Here is a 13875-nt window from a genome sequence, read left to right as displayed (position 1 = left end):
TATCGAACTCACTTCGCAAAAGAAAGTCAGACAGCTTAGGGAGGTCCTTGACGAACTGACGTCCGGCAATATCAGCCTCCAGCTTTCCCACTGAGAACGTAAGATGGACGTCCTTCCAGTCTTTGTGGTCCATAGGCAGGGCCAGCGACAAGGGTTTACACTCCTCTAGGGAGGGGCAAGACTTGCCGGCCTCGATTGCTTTTAGTACAGCCAGAAACCCTTTCTGTAAAAAGGGGAAGGCTCTAGTAGGCGAGGACACAAAGGAAGGGAGCTTCCTATTCAATGCGGCTACCTTTGAGTTAGAGAAGCCCCTCTCTTTCATCGAGGATGAAAGTAGAGATTGAGCCTTAGCATGGTCCATCACTATGACCTCCTTCGGCTCTGTCTCCTCCTTTGAAGCTGGTTCCTTCCTCCGCCGGACATAACAGTCCGGATATGATGCCTTGCTGGGCCAGAATTCCACCCTCCAGGGGAACTGAGCCCAGCTTATCCGAGATGACGATCTTTCCAGTCGACATCGGCATGTGCTCAGCATACCTCCATGGGTTAGCATCTGAGCACAAGGGAAGGTCTTTCACACTGAGCCTTTTCTGGGGCCCATGTGATTCTGCAAGGCACTGCATTCGCAGTTCCATTGCAGCCGCCTTCTCCTGATTCTCTTTCTGTCCCAGCTCTACTGGGAGACCGGCCGATGTAGAGGGGCTTGAACTTCATCCTGGGCTTCTGCCAGGAGGTCTTCCTCCTGACACCCGTCCACATCAGACATCCTGTCATCTAGCTGGATGTCTTGCATCGCGACCGCGACTTCAGCATCCACCTGGATCTGAACTTAGGGGATCTCCTCTTGAGGCTGGGGAATCACTGCATCAGCTGATGCCTTAGGGAAAGGATACGCCCTCATCTTCTCACTTGGAAGATAAGGGCCAGAAGTGTTCTTTTGGAAGCCCCTTACCCAGGTACGAAGCTTCTTCCTAGCTATTTAAATGTCTCAGTAATCAGGTTAGTGCACACAGTACATACCTGAGGGTCCCAATACCGGAGATCATCCTTGGAGACAGCGTATGCTGCGTGTCTCCTACAAAACTCATGTCCGCAGAGGTTCTTGCTGCTGACATTGCAGAAAGCACTTCCCCACTTCGGAGTGTCCTTCTGTAAAGAGAAGAAATTTCCATGAGTATCAAGTGAACTATGTATCACTGGATATGCATAGTATAGCATAACAATTCATAAAGGAAAGACACACACTTGTGTTTCCCTCACAACCCATTGTTGCAGCCTTCCAGATAATAAAATCAAAATGGTTTATCTCTTCTAGAGTAACCAATGCAAGGTTTCCAGAGGAAACAGGTGGAGCTCACACCTAAGCAATGATTTTAAAATCCTGGATAATAGAGAGGGAAGAACTCAGCTTCCTATCTGAGGGCAACAGCAAAGGGATGTGCAAGAAAACACAATAGTGTTAGAAGATACAGTGCTGTACCAAAACCCTTACTATAGTTTTCTTCTTACTGTATATGCTATACAGAAGAATACTAGTACAGTATAGGGGGATGTGTGCCGGCCTGCCTTTGCCGGCCGGCACACACCACAACTAGCTTTAAAGTATACTACTTAACAGCTATAGGGCGGCAGCACTCTGGATCAAATGCCTGTGCCGGTCGGCAGCAACTGCCGGCCGGTAACAGCCAGTGTTGGCCGGCAATGGCTGCCGGCCAGCAACTACACAAGGTAGTACCCAGCTGCCGGCCACACTCTTGGTGACCGGCAGACAAGAACTGACATAAGCCGGCCGGCAAAGGTACAAGACCGATGCCAGCCGGCAGCAAAAGAACCAGAAGACTACACCTGCCCGGCTGCCGGCCTCATAGGCCGGCAGCCGGGACAGGTACAGCACTAGAAGAAAAATAGAATGGATGCCGGGATAAGAGGTACACAACCTCCAAGCCCGGCAACCGAAAGAGTGCATATAAGGAAGGGGAGAAACTAATTCAGGCTTCCTGACCAATGCCGTCCGGCTCTGCCGGCAGGCATGGATGAGGGACCAAGAGAGGTCCGGGCAGCACTCGAAAACATAAGACCCTTGCCGGCCAGCAGCTCTGCCGGCCGGCAAGGGGCTGAGTCAATTCCACATCCCAACCTATACTAGGTCCAGAAGTAGAACGACGTACAGTACAGTAAGACCCCTGCCGGCCAGCTCTGCCGGCCGGCAAGGGGCTGAGTCAATTCCACATCCTAACCTATACTAGGTCTAGATGTAGAACGACGTACAGTACAGTAATGGCTAGGCCATTACGGAGATAAGAGGGGAAGGGACAAGAGGGTCCTGCCAACCTTGCTTTAGTGACAGATCACCCGCAGCCAAGAAACTTATCTTAGCCTAATGGGAGATCTAAGGGGAAAGGCCAGCAATACTTGCCAGCTTCCAGAGCACCAAAGCAAGGAAGGCGTTGCTACTCCCAAGGGAAGAACTTATCCTCCCCCGAGAACAGCAACAGGACTAGTCTGGTAGATCACAAAAGAAGGAATCATAACTACAGAAACCTTCGGTAGTGACCTAAGGGAGCTAAGCTCCCTTTGTATGTGTTAGGTCAGCGAGGGGGACTCAGCCCCAAGCCAGACAACACAGACTCAGACTAAAAACTCTGTTGTTCTGTCCCTCTTGAACCATAACTACAGGAACAGGAAGGTACAGTAACACCCTAGTATAGTTTTATCGAAAATAAATTTGGAAAAAACCACTTAGGGATAAGCCCAAGGCTTAAACAGAGGGAAAGGGATTGCATACCTTCTCCGAAGAAAAGAAAGCAACCGGGGAGTATGATAAAGTATACTAAGGCTCCATAAGCAACTAGCCTAGGCACCAAGAGAATCGATTACCTAATTCACCGAAACTCACACGTATACAATCTTGGAAATATTCCACACAGTCTAAAATGTATAAAATATAGCCTAAAGCTTCAATAAAATTTTAATTACACTCGGAAAAACCAAAATCATGCATGAAGTACTAGGACCAAACGACTAGGCTACATGGCCTAGCGTAGGCCAGAATGGCGAATACTTCGCCAAATAATACTAAGCACGAAAGGAAATCCTATGTAATGCTAAATAGCTAAAATTTATTAAAGCAAAACAACCAGGAATGTCGCTCTGACTAACTAATTTATACCTAGCGAGCGACAGTGTCCAGGACACCTCTGGTAGGCTACGGCTCTTGTATCAAAGATTAATCCTATTAATCACTCAAAATTTTACCAAGAGCCTACATTTATACATAACAGACACTATACTCAACTTATCAGAGGCCAACGAAGACGGAGAAGCCATGAAAAGCCGAATAAATCCAAGATTTGCGAGAAAAACAGGAAAAAACACCGAGTTGTTAAGCTACGCAAAAAGGAATACAGATGGCGCCAGGACTGGCGCCAGGCACGCATACGAATCGGGGGATAGGGAAGCCTTGGGAGCGGCTCCCCTTTTTCTTTCCCGAATTCGTATCTCGCCAATCACCTCCTACGAGACGAAATCTCTGTCCAGGATGTAGATTGCCATGTGACGTGTCTAGAATACGTCCTCTGATATGTCGCGATATCCCTTTCACGAGGGATACTCGCTCCAAGAGTTAGAATTCTGGTACCTTAAGGTAAATTCTCTGGGAATATCGCCGTAGTTGTAATATACCCTAGGAAGCTACCCTATAGGAACTTCCATCAGGACGACATGGCTTGAGCCCAAAAATATAAATATATATATATACATATATATTATATATATATATATATATATATATATATATATGTATATATATATATATATATATATATATATATATATGTATATATATATGTATATACAAATATATGTATGTATCTATCTATCTATCTATCTATATATATATATATATATATATATATATATATATATATATATATATATATATATATATATATACTATGTGTGTGTGTTTGTGTGTGTATATTTGTATGTATATATAGGAATATAATTATAACCAATAATATAAGAGACATAGGAACATTATTGTTTCGTACCGGCAATTTTTATCTTTTTTCAGAAAAGATATAATCTCTCTTGCCATTTTCAGAATAATGTAACCTTCCTGTTTTAGTCTTTTGACTATAAAATAAAAGCTATTTTGTAAAAACTATTATCCATTATTGATTTCACAAATACTAATAAAACACTGCAAAACTTTTATATATGGACTTAATTGCAATGAACCTAATAATAGCAATTAGATTATGGCTTAATACCTCATTTGGTTAACAAGAACAATGAAGGGGAGAGATTTTAATCTTTTAACAACTTCATCATTCTAATAACCAAACAGACAAATATAAGGTTGGTTTCGAAAAGAAATCAGATAAAATCAATCGCCTTTTCCAAGTATTTCCTGATACTTTCTCATAAGATTAAATCATACGAATTTCGATCCAATAAATACTTATACGCAAACATCATCTACGTTATGATTAATCAATTAATCTGATGGTTTAGAAGACGATTTCAGACTGCTGGAATATTCGCAAATATCCAAAAGTTGAATCTTATTTTCTTTGTTGATTTTAGTCTTGATAAAGCAATGAAGATTTTTATCCAAAAATATTCACGAATTTTATAGCAACCCCATAAACCTTAATCATAGATAAGCAACCCCTCTTTTGTTACGACTTCTCATAGAAGAAAATCAGACTTGTATCTGAAACATGATTTTGCTCCTATTTTATCATAAAACGAAACCGATTAATGAGTAATATGTGAAAATACTCTTTACTTCAGGAGTGAAAAATACATGTTCAGGAAGACTTGCTCAAATGAAAGTTATTCGATTTTCTAAAATATGAGTAATTGATAGTTACCCGAAAATTCTCTCTCTCTCTCTCTCTCTCTCTCTCTCTCTCTCTCTCTCTCTCTCTCTCTCTCTCTCTCTCTCTCTTCCTTCCACAAGATCCTCATTCATTATAAATCAGCGATTCTTCCAGTTCCCCTGACTAACGCCAACGTCCAGCAGATCTTAGGGATAATGGGACGACAGCTTTCCCCTGCTTTACTGGGAGGATGGTATATAGCATAGCATCCTGCGAGGTCATTCACTCTTTGAAATCATGAGCAGCTTATGTTATTTTGGGAATTCTGGTGTTTTTCAGCAAATAGCATTTAAGAAAGAAGTCTCCTCTGAATATTTCTTGTTTATAAAATGAATGTAGAATAAAGTAAAGACGTTTTAATATATTATACATCAAAATGTATAATGTTCAAGTGTATATTTTCTGTCCTGCAAATAGAATTACTCCTAATATTTTTCCTGTTATATTTTCCAATTTTTTTTTTCTGGCAGATTTTTAAGGCCTGGAGCTACCTTGGCCACACTGACACAAGTTGATCACTAAAGAAATAATTCTTATCATTCTTTTATTAATAGTTTCCTTGAGGGGTGTGCGCGTTGGTATGTTCATGTAACACATAAAAGTCAAATGGAAACTTTAAATTTGTAGATAATTCCTAAAAAAGGCCTTGAGAGAGATTCAACCAATCATTTTTCATAGTTTATATCCTTTTTCATATGGGTTAATTTCATCTAAACATCAAGTGCTCTTGTACGTTTTATGCATTTAAATACACGTACTCACACATATACATATGGATATGCATGTACATTATGTATATAGCCACGAAAGGAAAGATGAAAACAAAATTATTGGAGTAAGTTTGTTCTATTAGTGTTAATCACTACAAGGACAAAAGTAATAACTTCAATCAAGTCTTTTAATTTTTTTATTCGTGACTATAATACATAATTCATGCTAAGTACATGTCAGTTTTCATGATTACTACACACACACACACACACGCACACACATACACACGCACACATATATATTAAATGGACATATTCATATATATATATATATATATATATGAATGTTTCCATTTAATATATATTTTATATTCTAGTGAAATATTAAGGACACTCCCTTGTATTTCAACTTCTGTAAACCTTATTCAAATGGAAATTTTATCTTTACACACACACACACACACACACATATATATATATATATATATATATATATATATATATATATATATATATATATATATATAGATACATATATATATAAATTATATATATATATGTATATATATTTATATATTGTATCTCTCTAATGTATAAATCATATTATCTGCTAAAGTGATAAAAAACAATTTTCTTGAATAATTATTTCCCCTCCATGAAAATCAATATTGTAGATGTATGACCAATGAGGATGAAGATATTCTTTACAATTGTTAGTTCACCATTCATTTGAAACCATGATTATAGACAATGACTTCAGAGGGATATAAAACTTGTTATTTTACCATTCATTCAAAACTCAGATTATAGACTATGACATAAGAGGGATATAGAAATATAATTATCACTGGATCAATCGCTACAATTTCCATTGTCAGTTCTCCATTAATTGTAAATACTTACAGATATATTAGTGTGTATTTATCTATTAATCTAATCATTCACATACCTATCCATCTGCCTGTCTGTGTTGTGACGGGCCGAGAGAGGAGTTGTGAAATTAAAGGCAGATTGGAAACGACTGAGTTATAATGTTGTGGAACACTCTCCTTATATACAAAACCTCAAGGCAACAGGACATGACAAGTTCACAAGACAGACAAAATCACAGAGGAAAAACCAGACTTGAATTTTCATGTTCGTTTTAGTGCGAGGGAAGAGCGAAGATACAACCATAATATATACAAAAGGAATTATGTACAATTGTGTGAAACACGGTTGGTACATGGCTCCCCCCCTAAAAATGACATACTGTACATGTTAAATAGGGCGCCCTGATCTAGAGAGCCAAACTGTAGGCGGGTCATCTGGCAGAAGATAAGCAGGTTTTAGACGATCAATGGAGACCCAGTCTTCTTTGCCCCGAATGTTTAGGAGGAATGCTTTCGGACTGCGTCGGATCACAAGGTAAGGTCCCGTGTAAGGGGGCGTTAACGGTGGCTTGCTGGTGTCGTTGCGCAGGAAGACGTGCGTTGCAGAGTGCAAGTCCGTTGGTATGTGATGCTTCGCTGGGGGCTTGTAAGTCTGGCGGCACGGAGTAAATTTTCCCACGACGTGACGTATGCGCTGGAAATCGTCGGAGGAGGTTGTAGAAGGAAAAAACTCGGCAGGGACGACCAACGGGTCACCATACACCATTTCGGCTGCCGAGACGTCGAGGGCGTCTTTAGGAGTGGTCCTTAGTCCAAGGAGGACCCAGGGAAGCTGAGTAAACCAGTTGCAATCCTTGCAGCGGGACATCAAAGCTGCTTTGAGGGTGCGATGAAAACGTTCAACCATTCCATTGGCAGCGGGGTTGTAGGCCGTTGTGTGGTGTAGGGTGATGCCCAGGAGATTCGCTAATGACGTCCATAATTGAGAGGTGAAAGTGGTTCCCCTGTCAGAAGTAATATGCTCAGGGATACCGAATCTTGAAATCCATCCAGAGAGTAAGGCAGATGTACATGAGGCGGACGTTGCAGTTTCCATGGGAATGGCTTCAGGCCAACGAGTGGAGCGGTCGATGACGGTAAACAGGTAACGATGTCCTTGTGATGTGGGTAGGGGGCCTACAACGTCGACGTGAATGTGTGCGAAACGACGCTGAGGTTGAGGAAAGGTGCCCACTCCTGAATCCGTGTGTCGATGTACTTTGGAAGTTTGGCAAGAAGTACAGGCACGTACCCAATCCTTAGCATCCTTAGAAATGCCGTGCCAAATGAACTTTGCCTTCAGCAGCTGTGCAGTAGAACGGCACGAGGGATGTGAAAGGCCGTGGATGAAATCAAACACCTGTCGGCGCATGGGAGCAGGAATCCAAGGTCGCGGTCTACCAGTACTGACGTCACAGAGGAGGGTGGTGTTGGAGTTTTCGAGGGGAAAATCCTCCCAACGGAGGGACGTGCAGGATGTCCTACAAGCTTGATACTCTGGATCCTGTCGTTGGGCTTCAGCCAGGGCGTTGTAATCCAATCCCAGTTGAACAGCAGCCAACGTGTTTCTTGACAGGGCATCGGCAACGGGATTCATTTTCCCAGGGACGTATTGGAGGGTGCAATTGTATTCAGCCACGGCGGAGAGATGTCGGCGTTGACGGGCGGACCAGGCGTCAGACTGTCGAGTGAAGGCGTGCACCAGAGGCATGTGGTCTGTGTGAATGACGAAGGGCGTACCTTCTAAGAAATGGCGAAAGTGACGGACAGCCAGGTGCACCGCCAGCAATTCTCGATCAAAGGTAGAATAACCCGATTCTGCCTTGGACAGTTTTCTGCTGAAGAAGGCCAATGGGCGGGGCGAGCCTTTGACCACCTGCTCGAGTACTGCACCAATAGCGACGTCGCTGGCATCGGTGGAGAGAAGGAGAGGGGCGTGTGGGATAGGAAAAGTGAGAGCCGCAGCAGTTGATAGGGCCTTCTTTGCATTGCAGAAGGCCGCTTCTTGAAGGGGACCCCACTTCAAGTCCTTTGGCTTGCCCTTGAGGGAGGCGTAGAGGGGAGCAAGAGTGGCGGCAATGGCTGGCAGAAAGCGGTGATAATAGTTGATCATGCCCAAGAATTCCTGCAGAGCTTTGACGGTTGAGGGCGTGGGAAAATTCTGAACGGCTGCTACCTTCTCAGGGAGGGGATGGACTCCTTCAGGAGTGATACGGTGCCCTAAGAACGACACTTCGTTGGCGCCAAAGGTACACTTGTCGTACCGGACTACAAGGCCGTTTTGTTGCAGGCGGTCGAGCACGATGCGCAGGTGACGGAGGTGTTCCTCTTTTGAGGAGGAGAACACAAGTATGTCGTCCACATAACATACACAGAAAGCGAGGTCCCCTAAGATGCCATCCATGAGACGTTGAAACGTTGCCCCAGCATTACGAAGGCCAAAACAGGAGTAATTGAAGGTGTATGTGCCAAACGGAGTGGTGATGGCGGTCTTGGGGATGTCTTCTGGGTTCATAGGCACCTGATAATACCCCTTCAGGAGGTCGAGCGTAGAGAAAACCTTTGCTTTGTGTAGGTAGGAGGTTACATCGGCAATGTTTGGGAGGGGGTAGTGATCTGGTTCCGTTTGCATGTTCAGGCGCCTGTAATCCCCGCACGGACGGAGGGAGCCGTCTTTCTTCAGAACGATGTGTAAGGGTGACGACCATGGGCTGGAGGCCTTTTGGCAAAGGCCCATTTTCTCCATTTCGGCGAACGTCTGTTTGGCGGCTGCCAATCGTTCCGGTGCCAGACGTCTGAATTTTGCGAAGACTGGGGGTCCCGTCGTCTTGATATGGTGATAAATACCGTGCTTAGCAGGAACCGTGGGCGTTTGGCGAAGTTCTGGACGGAAAACTTCCGGGTACGACGTGAGGAGGTGGGCGTAGGCATCCATGGGTGCGCTGATGTGGAGAGCGAGGTTAGAGGGGGCGGGTTGAAGAGGTGTCGACAAGTACGAGTCCGCGTTGACCAATCGTCGGTGGGCGACATCGACCAGAAGGTGGAAATGAGAGAGGAAATCCGCACCGAGGATTGGCATTGTGACGTCAGCAACGAGAAACTTCCAATTGAATTTACCGTTTCCGAACGATAATGTGAGGTTCTCGTAACCGTAGGTGGGTATCGCAGATCCGTTGGCAGCTACCAAGCGGACGTCGGCAGATGTAGACAGACTACGTTGTGCCTTGAAGAGTTTCCTTGGCAAAAGAGAACGACAAGCACCCGTGTCTACCAAAAATCGCACGCCCGTTCCTGCATCCTGTAAAAAGAAAAGATTAGAAACATGGGAGGCCACCGCCACAAGCGATGGCCTACTTACACGTTTTTTGGCCACTGACAATCTTTGGCACATTTCTTCGCGGTTGCCCCGAATCTGAAGTGGTAGTAGCAAAACTGCGGTGGATGGGAGGTAGTAAGTGGCTGTAGAAGTCGTTCGTTGGGGCGCGAGCGATTGGTGGGTGGTGGGCGGCTTTGTTGCCGCTTCGGCACGTCACGGGGTAGGCGTGTATGTCCTACGGCATTCATGTCAGCTTCGGTGTACGTTGAATAGGCATCCTCGTCGTCAGGGGTGGAGGCGTTGATGGAGGTCTTGAAGTGGCTGTCCATAAGGGCGTCGGCTTTGGTCATCAAGTCCTTTATGGGTAAACTATCGACATCGGGTATGGCAGCGCGCACAGGTTCAGGTAAACGGCGTATCCAAAGGGCACGGAGTAGGTTCACCTCACGAGGAGAGCCGTCTGCGGCAGGTTGAAGGCGAGCGATACTGGTCATTTCCCTGAGGGCAAGCGAAGCCCTTTGGTCCCCCAACGGTTGTTGCGAGAGCTGAAAAAGCTTTGCTATACGGGCGGCTGGCGACGGCGAGTACTGTTGCAGAAGGTATGATTTGAGGTCGTCATACGCTATTGGGGTGTCTCCTTGTTCACAAAGCCAGTCGGATATTTCTGGGAAGGTGTCCTCGGGTATCGCCGCGAGAACATAATCCGCTTTGGTGGTTGAGCGAGTCACGCCCCTGATACGAAACTGGACTTCTGCGCGCTGAAACCAAGCAAACGCCTCTCCGCTGGCAAACGATGAAAGTTTGAACGGAGAGGCCGTAGCGCCAACTGCCGTAGAGTCCGTCATAGTACCAACGATGGAGGGGCGAGGGGGTGGGGGTGGAAGGCGGTGGAAGCGAGTCGACTTCCGGGGTCACCAATGTGACGGGCCGAGAGAGGAGTTGTGAAATTAAAGGCAGATTGGAAACGACTGAGTTATAATGTTGTGGAACACTCTCCTTATATACAAAACCTCAAGGCAACAGGACATGACAAGTTCACAAGACAGACAAAATCACAGAGGAAAAACCAGACTTGAATTTTCATGTTCGTTTTAGTGCGAGGGAAGAGCGAAGATACAACCATAATATATACAAAAGGAATTATGTACAATTGTGTGAAACACGGTTGGTACATGGCTCCCCCCCTAAAAATGACATACTGTACATGTTAAAGTGTCAGTAATCAACTATATGAACAGCACCCAAAACACCCCTCAATAGCATGAAAAAAGTAAAATGAAAATTGATAAAACAAGAGGAATAACTCTTGAGGGTATAATATATGATGGGATTGCAAGTGGGAGCAGCACTATAGATGGCTTATTATTGTTCACTGGCTGACCATGCATAGCTTGTAGGTCTGGATTTGGAAAAGGTTCCGAAGGAGTGGAAAAGAGAAAGGATTTTTCCCGTTGCATCAAGTTAAAGGCACCAGACCAGGCTGTAGAGAAATAAGGGTACGACATTACCTTGAATACCACAAAAGTGTATGAGATGGTTTTGACTAAGAGATTGAGAAGATTCATAAAAAAATGGTGGGTTGAAGCAGTGCAGATTTAGACGAGGAAAAGAACCCAAACTAGCGATTTTGGAAATTCTTCACGGGCGCTCCTCACTTTAATCCAAACAATCTGCATGTTATATTGCAGACATCCAATGGCATGGATCACTAGCAAGACACTACACAATTATCTCTCCAACTGCTCTCTGAGGCAAACAATGCCCGAGACTTTCTTCTTCACCTCCTACTCTACAGACTTGTGTTTTGACCTGGAGACGATCCCCTTGCTATCATCACTGCAATAGATTATACAGCAGTACATGAATATCTGTATCCTTTCCTATCAGATAGATACAAGCAGATGCTGAACACATTGCAGCAGTTTTTGCAACCAAGACATCAATATCACCGTCCTTGCTAAGGGCTTTGTTGCCATTTTCACTCATTTTTTTCCATCATTAAGTATATAAAGCAATGCTTGTTCTGAGCATTGTCTAGAAAGTGTTATTTTTTCATAGTCAGTTACATTTTAGGATAAAAAAAAAACTAGTACACCAACATCCCCCTTCGTTTTCTTGTGATGTGTAACGTCTTTGGTAGATCAGTCATGGGTATATACTTCAAATGCTGCCATGGCGTTCTTGTAGTGTTGTTTGACATGGATGACATAATGATCACAGATTTCCTCATATGTGGTATCTTTCTTCTAAGGAATTCTGGAAAGTAGTGATCAACCATCTAGTACATAATAGTAAAAATTGTGCTTTGGTGCGCCACCTCTAACTGCTGTGAGGGCACAGTATCATAGTGCGGTGGAAAGTTATGGCTCATTTGCTTTTCGCATGATACAATAAACATCAAGCAGGGATGCAGAATGGCTAGTGAGTTCATGCTTGAACAGTCCCTCCAGGTCTCCGTTTGGTTCACTGATGGCTACTAGGGGTTGCCTCTAAAACAGTAGTTATGAATATGCTTGTATGGCAAGGACACATTATTTCGACGGTTTCATTCTTCTTAAATGAATACTTAAACAAATTATGGCCGGACTTCTTCTATGGGATGGTGGAACCAACTTCGCTTCCTAGGTTGTCTGATTAGATAATTGGATTTCGGTCTTAAAGGATTCTTGAAATCAGGTAGGTGTCGTTATAGTCCCATGTTTTTCTTCTTGACTCGGACATCTCTTTGTGCTGTTTGCAGGTGTAATAATGGGCTCTTGTTAGACTGTATGCTCTAATTTACTGATTCGCATGCCGGCATAGTTAACAACTACCTTGTCTCCTGGACTTTCTCCATGATACGACTCGTAATCAATCCACCAGTCATCCTCAGAGTCCACATTAAATCCTGTTATATGACAAATTTCCCAGAATAAAACTGACGAAGACCAACCGGGTTTGTTAACTCCAACCTGAGCATTTCTGTCAAGTATACATGGCTTTACTTTGTATAGTGTTAATATTCTGCATCACCTAGGTACGGCAACATCTTCTGCAGTCAGGCCAAGTGAAGATCAAAATCACCTGTTCATTCTGCCTTCAGAAATTGGAAAAGTAGCTCGATTATTGACATATTCTGTAGTCGCAGTTAACCCTTGCAAACTCAGAAATTCTTGATGTATGCTTTTGCAGAATCTGGCTTATTTTCTTGAAGATATCATATTTGCACAATTCTTTGGCTTTGATATCACCCACAGGAAGACAATTCTATATCCTTTCTGCCCCTTCGAGATCTCGCTGAGCATTTTCTCCTTTACTGAATGTCTTCAAATTAAACTCTGTATCCATGTGGCATAACATGATATGCTTCACACAGAATCACTTTATTCAGTATATGTCCCGATATAGCCCTAACTTAGGCCTTTGTCATGGGTAGATACAACACTTTTAAAAGGATGTTATAAAAGACAAAAATATCTATTACAAAAGCGTGAGCAGCGAGGCGAGACGAGATTCGACTATGGCCCTATTTGGGCAAACCGGTCATCACTTGATTGACGTCAGCATTTTGGAAGTAAACCAAGCATTGTCGAGAGCGCCTGCCGTGATAAGGGAACTGTCCTCTTTTGACCAATATGTCATCATCTTAATTAGTGGAGTCAGCATATTTTGAGAAACCAAGTCTGAGGGAAATCCTTGTTTAGGATATATGTCACCATGGAAGGACAAGTGCTGCCCTTTTGTTACGACTTGATACTTGGTCCAGATTGCATCAGAAATTTCTTCTAGAAGCTTCCATGGCGTGATTGAAGTGGGCATTTTTGAGGAAGCCAATACACATGCAGAATTGTTAAAAAGAACGAATTCTATGGAAATGACCACTGACCACTGTAATTAACTCCGCCCATATATGGGTATATAAACTTCAAGATAATGTTTGTAAGGAAACCTATTGTTTAAAAGACGAAATTTTGTGTCGTTATGTTCGTACCAAGTCAGTTAGCAAAGAGGAAGTTATAGAACAATTAGTAATTCCTAGGAAGTTTAGCGAATTAATTCTGAAATTAGCACAT

This window comes from Palaemon carinicauda, chromosome 26 (assembly GCF_036898095.1).
Source record: "Palaemon carinicauda isolate YSFRI2023 chromosome 26, ASM3689809v2, whole genome shotgun sequence".
In the NCBI taxonomy this organism is placed as follows: Eukaryota; Metazoa; Arthropoda; class Malacostraca; order Decapoda; family Palaemonidae; genus Palaemon; species Palaemon carinicauda.
The sequence above is the reverse complement of the archived record's forward strand: the minus strand, read 5'-3'. Positions refer to the sequence as shown.